Here is a 13,104-nt window from a genome sequence, read left to right as displayed (position 1 = left end):
CCATCAAATAGCTGGACTAGTCAATGTTAAGTATGGCCGTCGTTCCCGCGTCGAAATGTAAAAATTTTACGTTGTTTGCGTAAGTCGTCCGTGAATAGGGCTGGACGTAATTTACGTTCACGTCGAAACCAATACGTCCTTGCGGCGTACTTTGGAGCAATGCACACTGGGATATGTACACGGACGGCGCATGCGCCGTTCGTAAAAACGTCAATCACGTCGGGTCACAAGTAATATACATAAAACACGCCCCCCACATCCTCATTTGAATTAGGCGCGCTTACGCAGGCCAATTCACGCTATGCCGTCGTAACTTAGGAGGCAAGTGCTTTGTGAATACAGCACCTGCCTCTCTAACTTACGGCGGCATAGTGTAAATGCCATACGCTACGCCGCCTTAAAGATGCGCGCCCCTACCTGAATCCAGCTATTTGTCATGTTACAACTAAAAACGTAAATGTATTTTATTGGGTTTTAATGTAATAGACCAACACAAAGTGGCACATAATTGTGAAGTGGAAGGAAAATAATAAATGGTTTTCATTTTTTTTTTACAAATAAATATGTGAAAAGTTCATTTGTATTCCACCCTCCCTGAGTCAATACTTTGTAGAACTCCCTTTCACTGCAATTACAGCAGTCTTTTTGCGGATGTCTCTACCAGCTTGGCACATCGAGAGTGACATTTTTGCCCATTCTCCTTTTCAAAATGGCTTAAGCTCTGTCAGATTGGATGGAGAGCATCTGTGAGCAGCAATTTTCAAGTCTTGCCACAGATTCTCAATTGGATTTAGATCTGGACTTTGACTGGGCCATTCTAACACATGAATATGCTTTGATCTAAACCATTCCATTGTAGCTCTGGCTATATGTTTATTGTTGTTGTCCTACTGGAAGGTGAACCTCTGCCCCAGTCTCAAGTCTTTTGCAGACTCTGACAGGTTTTCTTCTAAGATTGCACTGTATTTGGCTCCATCCATCTTCCCATCAATTCTGACCAGCTTCCCTGTTCCTGCTGAAGAAAAGCATCCCCGCATCATGATGCTGCCACCACCATGATTCACGGTGGGGATGGTGTGTTCAGGGTGATGTGCAGTGTTCGTTTTCTGCCACACATTGCATTTTGCTTTTAGGACAAAAAGTTAAATTTTGGTCTCATCTCACCAGAGCACCTTCTTCCACATGTTTGCTGTGTCCCCCACATGGCTTCTCGCAAACTGCAAACAGGACTTCTTATGGCTTTTTTTCAACAATGGCTTTCTTCTTGCCACTCTTCCATAAAGGCCAGATTTGTGGAGTGCACAACTAATAGTTGTCCTGTGGATAGATTCTCCTACCTGAGCTGTGGAATCTCTGCAGCTCCTCCAGAGTTACCATGGGCTTCTTGGCTGCTTCTCTGATTAATGCTCTCCTTGCTCGGCCTGTCAGTTAATGGCCATGTCTTGGTAGGTTTGCAGTAGGGCCATACTCTTTCCATTTTCGGATGATGGATAGAACAGTGCTCTGTGAGATGTTCAAAACTTAGGATATGTTTTTATAACCTAACTCTGCTTTAAACGTCTCCATAAATGTATCCCTCATCTGTCTTGTGTGTTCCTTGGCCTTTGTGATGCTGTTTGTTTACTAAGATTCTCTAACAAACCTCTTAGGGCTTCAGAGAACAGCTATATTTATGCTGAGATTAAATTACACACAGAGTGACTATTTTCTAATTAGGGGACCTCTGAAGGCAATTGGTTTCAATAGATTTTAGTTAGGGGTATCAGGGTCAAGGGGGCTGAATACAAATGCACACCACACTTTTCAGATATTTATTTGTAAAAAAAAATGAAAACCATTTATTATTTTTCTTGTGTCACTTTGGGGTTTATTTACTAAAGGCAAATCCACTTTGCACTACAAGTGCACTTGAAAGTGCACTTGGAAGTGCAGTCACTGTAGATCTAAGGGGGACATGCAAGGAAAATAAAAAACAGCAGTTTAGTTTCCACATGATTGGATAATAAAATCAGCAGAGCTTCCCCTCATTTCAGATCTTCCCCTCAGATCTACAGCGACTGCACTTCCAAGTGCACTTGTAGTGCAACTTGGACTTGCCTTTAGTAAATCAACCCCTTTGACTTTTTCAGTTATATCTGATAGACCAACACAACAGGGGTTATTTACTAGAGGCAAATCCACTTTGCACTACAAGTGCAAACTCCGGGCCAGATCCACAGAGCAAGTACGCTGGCGTATCTACTGATACGCCGGCTTACTTTCAAATTTCCCGCGTCGTATCTTTGGTTTGAATCCTCAAACCAAGATACGATGGCATTTGGGTAAGATCCGACAGGCGTACGGCTTCGTACGCCTTCTGATTTTAGATGCAATACTTCGGTGCCCACTGGGTGGAGTTTGCGTCGTTTTCCGCGTCGGGTATGCAAATTAGCGATTTACGACGATCCAGGAACGTACGCGCGGCCGTCGCATTTTCTAACGTCGTCTGTATTCGGCTTTTTCCGGCGTATAGTTAAAGCTGGTATTTTGCGCCGTATAGATAGACTTGCCATGTTAAGTATGGCCTTCGTTCCTGCGTAAGTCGTCCGTGAATAGGGATGGACGTAACTCACGCCTAAGTTCAAAAAATGACGTTGTTGCAACGTCATTTCACGCAAAGCACGGCGGGAAATTTCTGGACGACGCATGCGCAGTTCATTCGGCGCGGGGACGCGCTTCATTTAAATGAAACCCGCCCCCTGATCGCTGATTTTAATTCCACCGCCAGAAATACACTACGCCGCCGTAACTTACGGCGCAAAATCATTGAGGATTCAAAATTCCGCCAGGTAAGGTACGGTGGCGTAGCGTATCTCTGATACGCTGCGCGAATCCAATTCTCTCTGGATCTGGCCCTACAAGTGCAAAGTGCACTTGAAATTGCACTGAAAGTGCACTTGGAAGTGCAGTCGCTGTAGATCCAAGGGGGACATGCAAGGAAAATAAAAACAGCATTTTAGCTTGCACATGATTGGATGATAAAATCAGCAGAGCTTCCCCTCATTTCATATCTACACCTCAAATTTACAGCGACTGCATTTTTAAGTGCAATTTCAAGTGCACTTTGCAATTATAGTGCAAAGTGGATTTGCCTTTCGTAAATAACCCCCAATGTATTTTATTGGGATTTTAACATGACAAAATGTGGAAGTTTTCAAGGTATATGAATACTTTTTCAAGGCACGGTATGATTGGAATAAAGCCCCCATATCTAAATCCACATCTTATCTGGTAGCTAGACTTTATTAATATATAAAAACAACAACTGTGATTCCATACCGCGCTAAACAATAAAAAAATGTGTTATAAAAATGATATGTTTCAAAAGTAACATACACAAACAGGTAAGTAAATGAATGAATAAAGTCCAATAATCCACCATCAAGTGCCAATATATTTGCTAGTTCATCAAATGTGACAATGAAAATACAATGGTGTCTCCAAAGAAAAGTGCGTCTCCTTTCACCAGCTACTAGGCAAGTATCCTACTCACCGGATAGAATTGACACCCATGACAGGTAGTCAAAAACAGCAAAAGGGTCAAGGATCCAGAGACAGCAGCTTAAGGCAAATATGTTCCCCGAATAGATATGGTATGTGAACCAAAAAGAAGAAAACAGAAGCTCCTCATAGTATAGTAATGTTAAAAAAGCATGTTTATTAAAACTACAGATTGCACTTACAAAATAGAGATGAAAATCATGCCCATAGATAATGGCAGGGACGCCGTCTGCGTTCCAACTGGTGGCGGAAGTGACGTAGCACATATCACAGGACCCGTTTCGTCAGCAGCATCTGACGTCATCAGGGGTCATGTAGCAAAGCTCGTCACTTCCTCCTTTTTATACATCGCCACAAAAAAGGATAACCAATCCGCTGAAATTCTCACAGCCGGTTCATAATAAGGGCTAAATGTCAATTGATTCGAAAATTCGACTTATCCGGTTAGTTAACAAACACCATCTTGTGGAGGAATGATATCTTACACCACATGGCAAAAAAAAAAAAAAAAAGCCATCTTGAATTGTATATTACACTAGATGGCCATGAAACGAGTAAATTCACAATAATAGGATAAAAGAGGATTTGAACACCATCACATTTAATAATTTGAGATAAAACAGTTTAGATTGATATTCATACCTAAAGGACTAAGCTTTTAATTTGTAAATCCCTCCAGTTTCATTATGGAAATGTTTTGTTTCATATTATCTCCTCTTCAATAAGGCTCAACTTTGTCAATTCCACAAAAAGAGGCCAAAACTAGGATCTGTATTGTGGTAAATCCTTAAGTGATTAGACAAGCTATGTGTGGGGAACCTGTTCTTGATGTTATTCAAGTGCTCGTTAATTCTGATATCTAGTTTTCTTGTGGTACGTCCAACGTATTGAAGCCCACATGGACTAGAGATGGGCGTTTGCTGTTTTTGACTACCTGTCATGGGTGTCAATTCTGTTCGGTGAGTAGGATACTTACCTAGTAGCTGGTGAAATGAGACGCAGAATTAAGGGGTTTTTAGATCCCTTTATTTTTCCTTTAGACTTTATTATTAGTCTCAGCTGTCTACATGGCTCCCTTTCTCTCCTTGGCTGTTTGTTCTGTTGGAGCCTGCTGCTGTGTGAAAAGGTTGGCTGCTGACAGAACACTAAGGCCTCGTACACACGATCGGTTAACCAGAGGATAACGGTCTGATGGACCGTTTTCATCGGTCCAAACCGATCGTGTGTAGGCCCCATAGGTTATTTACCCTTTGCTTAAAAAAAAAGCCAACTTGCTTTAAAATGTAACCGATGGATTGCTAACCGATAGGTCAAAACCAATCGTTAGTACGCACAACCATCGGTTAAAAATCCACGCATGCTCAGAATCAAGTCGACGCATGCTTGGAAGCATTGAACCTCGTTTTATTCAGCACGTTGTTGTGTTTTACGTCACCACGTTCTGACACAAAAGTTTTTTTAACCGATGGTGTGTAGGCATGACGGACCATCAGTCAGCTTCATCGGTTAACCTATGACAACGGTCCGTCGCTCCGTTCTCATCGGATGGACTGATCGTGTGTACGAGGCATAATAGGTTACATTTTTCTTTTTTTTTTCAGGAACCTAGTTAGTCAGGGACTGACCAAAATTTTGTTAGAAAGAGGACGAGCAGATGTTTTGTTTGTACATCAAGGCTATCACAAAAAACAAAGCCCTCCTGCATCCGTTGTGTTTTTTTGCAATGCTAAAAAAAGACAAACTGCTTGGACTGTAATGCCGCGTACACACGATCAGTCCATCCGATGAGAATGGACCGTTTTCATCGGTTAACCGATGAAGCTGACTGATGGTCCGTCGCGCCTACACACCATCGGTTAAAAAAACGATCGTGTCAGAGCGCGGTGACGTAAAACACAAGGACGTGCTGAAAAAAACGAAGTTCAATGCTTCCAAGCATGCGTGGACTTGATTCTGAGCATGCGTGGATTTTTAACCGATGGTCATGCCTACTAACGATCGGTTTTGTCCTATCGGTTAGGAATCCATCGGTTAATTTTAAAACAAGTTGCCTTTTTTTTTTTAACCGATGCCTAACTAACCGATGGCGCCCACACACGATCGGTTTTGTCCGATGAAAACGGTCCATCAGACCATTCTCATCGGTTTAACCGATCGTGTGTACGCAGGTATCCTTCTTGTACATAATTTTCTGCTATACCATTTTTGCCTGTCCCCCTTTCCAGTGTTATAGCAACATTAACCACTTACCCCCCGGACCATATTGCTGCCCAAAGACCAGAGTACTTTTTGCGATTCGGGACTGCGTCGCTTTAACAGACAATTGCGCGGTCGTGCGACGTGGCTCCCAAACAAAATTGGCGTCCTTTTTTTCCCACAAATAGAGCTTTCTTTTGGTGGTATTTGATCACCTCTGCGTTTTTTATTTTTTGCGCTATAAACAAAAATAGAACGACAATTTTGAAAAAAATGAATATTTTTTACTTTTTGCTGTAATAAATATCCCCCAAAAATATATAAAAAAACATTTTTTTTCCTCAGTTTAGGCCGATACGTATTCTTCTACATATTTTTCGTAAAAAAAAATCGCAATAAGCGTTTATTGATTGGTTTGCGCAAAAGTTATAGCGTTTACAAAATAGGGGGTATTTTTATGGCATTTTTATTAATATTTTTTTTACTAGTAATGGCGGCGATCAGCGATTTTTTTTTCGGTATTGCGACATTATGGCGGACACTTCGGACATTTTTGACACATTTTTGGGACCATTGGCATTTTTATAGCGATCAGTGCTATAAAAATGCATTAGATTACTATAAAAATGCCACTGGCAGTGAAGGGGTTAACACTAGGGGGCGGGGAAGGGGTTAAGTATGCCTGGGTGTGTTCTTACTGTGGGGGGGGGGGGTGGCCTCACTAGGGGAAACACTGATCCTCGGTTCATACATTGTATGAACCGAAGAAAAGCATTTCCCCTGCTGACAGGAACGAGAGCTGTGTGTTTACACACACAGCTCCCGTTCCCCGCTCTGTACCGAGCGATCGCGTGTGCCCGGCGGCGATCGCGCCCGCCAGGCACACGCACGGGAGTCGGGGGCGAGCGGGGGGCGCGCGCGCGCGCCTCCGGCGGCGCGCGTGCGCCCCTAGTGGCGGCTAAAAGGTAGGACGTCATAATACGTGATCTCGCCTAGGAGAGCCACCTTGTGGACGTATTATGACGGTGCGGCGACGGCAAGTGGTTAAGGCAATAGTAAGATAAAATCTGAGCATACTTAAAGCCACTGAAGTGGAAAGGTTTTCGGTTGAGGTCCCAATTCCAGCTCCCCCGTTGTTGTGTTTTTTTTTTAACCCCCTTCATGCCTAAGGGTAAAACAAATCTTAATGCCTAAGCACAATTTTGCAACTTTGACATGGATTAGTAAAACTGTACATAGCATTACAACTACTTTGTCCTGAAAGCATAATCCACCTAGATGCACAAAAAGGGCGTTTATTGGGTAGTAAATGGTTATGGATAGCTCCTGATATACTTTTATTATCAAAGAAAAACTGGCCCCAAATAGTAGAAAAAAAAATGTAATTGTATATTTCTTGTTACTACCATAACCTACCAAAGAACAACCCACAACAAATTTTCTTGCTCCTGATGATTGCAGGGATACCACATATGTGTATGTAGCAAACCCCCCAAAGGAGCTGCTTTTATTTGTTCAGTCCGGTACTCTGCCTTTCAACCCTAATGAACTGTCCCAGCCCTTCTGGCACACCTAGCAATGTTATTAATGGAAAAACTCTACAGGAATACACAACACAGTTCCGTTTGTAGTTTACTTAAAGAAAAGCAAAGTTCAGGTTAACATTTGTCAGCCAAGACCTGTATAAGTACCCAGGACTTGGCTGAAACAGTTTAAAAAAATTATCAGGAACACTATGCAACCAATGAAAGCAATAGGTAACAATATGCACAGGTTAAACAGACTCTCCAACAACTTGTGGTGTGTGTGGGATGCTGTGGCTAAAGAGGAACCCCAGGCTGGCTTATAATACCTCTAGTACACACCCAGTGAAATAATTTTAAATACCCGTGGTGTGTCCCCTTTAAGAGCAACCCGCGGCAATGCCCTGGAAGCAAAGCTTTGCGTTTTATTATCTTCACTGGCAATGTAGGAGCTCTGTGGACAATATTTGGATGTGGTATTCTATGAAAAGCATTAAAGGTTCCTGGGCAAAGCCCCATTACCAAATCCTGTACACAGTCAGCGGTCCTCCCCTGAGCAATCAATCGATCTTAGATGCAGGTGTGTCACAGTGAGATTCAGTTCTTGAGCTATTGCAGGGTGTCCTCCTTTAGCATGGACAGTCTGTTCCTCTGGGCTGGAGCTGCATGAGCATAAACAATCTGTTCCTCTGGGCTGGAGTTGCAGGCTGTGTGCCCCTTGGTAGGCTGCGGTTTCACACACACTGAGTGCAGGAGATGCTCTCCTGATGGGGTGCAGGCAAAAAGCGTCTCTGACCTAGTTCCTCTGGCTTTTTATCTCCTCCCCCACAGTCCTTTGCTGCTGCCTGGCGATTGGCTCAGGCTCTTTCAATAGAGAGTTTGCAGACAACTTCCAATAGGGAGTTTACAAACAAGCAGTTCTGAGTGTCTGTGTGAAAAGAGAAAAGGGGTGAAAAAGCCCACACTGCTGCAGCAGACAGTCCTCCCATCATAAATTAGATCAATTTGGAGAAGTACCTGCTACATGTACCGTATTTTCCGGCGTATAAGACGACTTTCTGGATGCAAAAACATGCATCCAAAGTCGGGGGTCGTCTTATACGCCGGGTACAGTCTCGGCACTCACTTTTTTTCCGCAGCGCTGACAGTCTAACATGCTGCGATCACGAGCGTGTATTGATTTCAAAGCCGCGCCTTCACTGCAGAGTGTTCTGTGATAGGAGGAACAAAAATCTTCCCAGCAGCGCCTCTGTTCTTTGTTCCTCCTATCACAGATGCCTTCTCATCCTCGGACGAGATGAGAAGACGTCCGTGATAGGCGGAAAACATAACAGAGGCGCTGCTGGGAAGATTTTTGTTCCTCCTATCACAGAACACTCTGCAGTGAAGGCGCGGCTTTGAAATCAATACACGATCGCGATCGCAGCATGTTAGACTGTCAGCGCTGGGGAAAAAAAGTGAGTGTTATTGCACTGGGGGGGGGGGGGCAACAAGTTCAGGCACAGGGGGGGCAAGTGATGGCAATGTGGGGGCATGTAATGGCACAATGGCAATGTGAGGGGCAAGTGATGGCAATGTGGGGGCATGTAATGGCACAATGGCAATGTGAGGGGCAAGTGATGGCAATGTGGGGGCATGTAATGGCACAATGGCAATGTGGGGGGCAAGTGATGGCAATGTGGGGGCATGTAATGGCACAATGGCAATGTGGGGGCATGAAATGGCACAATGGCAATGTGGGGGCATGTAATGGCACAGTGGCAATGTGGGGGCATGTAATGGCACAGTGGCACAGTCTGGGCATGTAATGGCACAGTGAGGAATGTAATGGCACAGTGAGATTTGAAAAAGCCTGTTTCTGTCAGCGGTTCTGGCTCCCCCTCAGCTTCCAGAAAGACTTGTAGGAAGGGGTAGTCTTATACAGTGAGTATATCCCAAAATCAAAATTTTTCCTGGAAAATTAGGGGGTCGTCTTATACGCCGGGTCGTCTTATACGCCGGAAAATACGGTATGTTTTTTGTTGTTTGTACCAGTAGTACAGCCCAGAAACAATAGTGTGCATTTTGCTGTTTTTTTTGTCCTACCTAAAACACACTGACCCTGACAGTAACTGACAATAATAAAAAAAATCTTTTTTGGGACCATTGTCATTTTCACAGCAAAAAATGCATTTAAATTGCATTGTTTATTGTGAAAATGACAGTTGCAGTTTGGGAGTTAACCACAGGGGGCACTGAAGGAGTTAGGGTTCACCTAGTGTGTGTTTACAACTGTAGGGGGGTGTGGCTGTAGGTCTGATGTCATCGAACGAGTCTCCCTATAAAAGGGATCACTCGATCGATGCAGCCGCCACAGTGAAGCACGGGGAAGCCGTGTTTACATACGGCTCTCCCCGTTCTTCAGCTCCGGGGAGCGATCGCGAGGGGGCGGCTAGAAACGAGCCGTGCCCTCGTCCCGGAACGCTCCCTGCGGGTTTCCGACTGCCGCATGTACCAGGGGGGGTCCCGATCAGACCCCCGACCCGCAGAATGGACGCCCATATGCCTGTACGTGCGATTCTGTGGACGTACATATACATGCGGCGGGCGTTAACTGGTTAAGGTATGTTTTCTTTAGTTTTATTTAATTTTACATTTTTTTATTATTTTTACATAAACATTTTTTTTTTCTCTCTGCAAGGAAAGATAAAGATACTTTCCCTACATTCACAGAGAAAGAAACACAAAACAATCAGGGTAGCCAATCAGAGGCTACCACAGCGATCAGGTGACCCAAAATTGTGAGTTTCGGGTCCGATCATTAGTACGGGGCCTGGGGTTCTCAGTGAGGCCCCAGTCTCTTAAGGATGAGCCGAACACCCCCCCCCCCCCGGTTCAGTTCGACCAGAACTTGCGAACAGTCAAAAAAAATCGATTGAACACACAAACACCGTTAAAGTTTACGGGACACAAACATGAACACCTAAAAGTGATAATTTTAAGGGCTTTTACGCAAGTGATTGCCATAAAAAGTGTTTGGGGGACCTGGGTCCTGCCCCATGAGACATGTATCAATGCAAAAAAAAGTCTTAAAAATTGCAGTTTATTTGGGACCAGTGATTTTAATAATGCTTAAAGTGAAACAATACAAATGAAATGTTCCTTTAAATTTTGTAACGGGGGGGGGGGGGGGTGGGGTGTCTATAGTATGCCTGTAAAGTGGCACATGTTTCCCGTGTTTAGAACATTACCACAGCAAAATTACATTTCAAAGGCCCCTTTCACACTGGCGGCACTTTACCGTCAATTTTGCGTCACTGTTTGGCCGCTAGCGGGGTGCTTTTACCCCCTGGATAGCAGCCGAGAAAGGGTTAAAACCACTGTAAAGTGCCTGCTGGTAGTAAAGCTGCGGTGCCCATTGATTTCAATGGGCAGGAGCGGTGGAGGAGTGGTATACACACCGCTCCTTCACCACTCTAAAGGTGCTGCTAGCAGGACTTTTTTTTACCGGCTTTCACCCCGGAGAGACAGCAGCGGCTGTTTCAGGTCGCTTTGCAGGCACTATTTTAAACGTTATAGCGCCTGCAAAGCCACCCAGTGTGAAAGGGGTCTAAAGGAAAAAAAGTAATTTAAAACTGATCACGGCTGTAATGAATTGTCAGGCCTCGGCAATATATATAAAACTCATTGAAAAAATGGCATGGGTGAATATTAAAGGGGAGCCCCCGTGGCAAATAAAAAAAAAATGGTGTAGGGGCCTCACCCAAAATCCATACCCGACCCTTCAGGTCATGGTATGAGTGAATGGGGGAACCCTGCGCCAAAATAAAAAAAATAGCGTAGGGGTACCCCCAAAATCCATACCAGACCTGGCAGGCAGGCCACATGCCCTCAACATAGGGAGGATGCTTTGGGGTCTGCATTGTGGAGGTCTGCATTGTGGAGGTCTGCGGGGGGGGCTTATTGGAGTCTGGAAGCCCCCTTTAACAAGGGGACCCCCAGATCCCACCCCCATGTGAATTTGTAACAGGTACATTGTACCATTACCATTTTACAAAAAAAGCGTTAAAAATTGTAGCTTGGGACAAAACCTTTATTAAAATTGTTTACAAGATTTACAGATTTATATCGCGGGACATTTTTTTTTAATAAAAGGACTTGTCCCAAACTGTCTCTTGTGTTTTTTTAAATTTTTGACACTTTTTTTTGTGAAATAGTAGGAGTACAATGTACCCCATTACCAATTCACGTAGGGGGCCGAGATCTGGAGGTCCCCTTGTTAAAGGGGACTTCCAGTTTCCAATAAGCCCCCTGCCCGCAGACCCCCACAATCACTGGGCAAGGGTTGTGGGGATGAGGTCCTTTTCCCCATCAAAATGGGGACAAGGTGCTTTGGGGTCAGACCCCAAAGCATCCTCCCCATGTTGAGGGCATGTGGCCTGGTATGGTTCAGGAGGGGGGCCGCTCTCTTGCCCCCTATTTTCCTGCGGCCTGTCAGGTTGCGTGCTCGGATAAGGTCTGGTATGGATTTTGGGGGGACCACTACGCCATTTTATTTTTTAAAATTTGGAACAGGGTTCCCCTTAATATCCAGACCAGACCTGAAGGGCCTGGTATGGATTTTGGGGGATCCCCACTCAATTGTTTTTAAATTTTTAGTTCAGGGTTCCCCTTAAAATTCATACCAGATCCAAAGGGCCTGGTAATGGACTGGGGGGAAACCCATGCCGTTTTTTTTCAATGAGTTTTATGTATATTGCCTAGACCCGACAATTCATTACAGCCGCGATCAGTTTCAAATTACTTTTTTTCCCTTTAGAAATGTAATTTTGCTGTGGTAATGTTCTAAAAACGGGAAAAATGCACCACTTTACAGGCATACTATAGACACCCCCTAGGCACAAAGTTTAAAGGAATATTTCACTTTTATGGGCCGTAGTTTCAGCAGACATGTTCGGTCGTTTATAGGCCCGAGCGGACAGGATTCCAGCATACATTTGCCCGCCGGGCCTTTTTCCAGCGGGCAAATATTTCTGAACTTGTTTTAAAACAGCCCGCTGGAATCCTGTCCGCTCGGACATGTTCGGTCGTCTGTACAGACCTACCGTACATGTCCGAGCGCCCGCCATCCCTCGCATGCGTCGAATGACTTTGACGCATGCGTGGAAGCATTGAACTGGCAGGGCCGCCCACGTCGCCGCGTCATCATCGCGGCGACGGCGCGGCCACAACCCGCGTATTGTTTACGCGCGGATTTCTGTATGATGGTGAGTACAGCCACCATACAGAAATCCCCGGGCAGACATGTACGGTGAAAACGGTCCGGCGGACCGGTTTCATCGTACGTGTTTGCTCGTCTGTACAAGGCATTATTCTTTCACTTTTAGCATTATTAAAATCACTGCTCCTGAAAATATGACCGTTTTTAAAACTTTTTTTTGCATTGATACATGTCCTCTGGGGCAGGACCCAGGTCCACAAACACTTTTTATGGCAGTAACTTGCCTATTAGCCTTTACAATTAGCTCTTTTGGTTTTTCATGTTAGTGCCCCATAGACTTTAACGGTGTTCCGCAGCTTTCGAATTTGCCCCGAACTCTGCATATTGTTCGTTGTTTGCTGAACATCCGAAACAACCAGAATTCGGCCTGAACTTATGCTCGGGCCGAAACATTTTGCCAGCCCTACAGTCTTTATTCAGTGAGCAATCTTAGCACAAAGGGAGATATGCATATATGCAGCCCCACAGGAAAAAATCCCAGTGCAGTGGGGACGCATATATGTGTTACGTCGACAGGAAGGGGTTAATGAAGAGAGGTTTTAAATTGCTCCAAATGCATTCACCAAAATCAAATGTGCTGGGAGG

The 13,104-nt window shown here is 44.5% G+C and overlaps 1 protein-coding gene across 1 annotated transcript in view; it reads left to right on the top strand.

Moving 5' to 3' along the window:
* The window catches only part of LOC120909303 (rho GTPase-activating protein gacK-like), a 53,050-nt gene that overhangs the window by 37,625 nt on the left and 2,321 nt on the right, over window positions 1-13,104 (top strand). The window lies entirely within an intron of this gene.

The sequence above is a fragment of the Rana temporaria genome, chromosome 8 (assembly GCF_905171775.1).
Source record: "Rana temporaria chromosome 8, aRanTem1.1, whole genome shotgun sequence".
Lineage (NCBI taxonomy): Eukaryota > Metazoa > Chordata > Amphibia > Anura > Ranidae > Rana > Rana temporaria.
The sequence above is the reverse complement of the archived record's forward strand: the minus strand, read 5'-3'. Positions and strand labels throughout refer to the sequence as shown.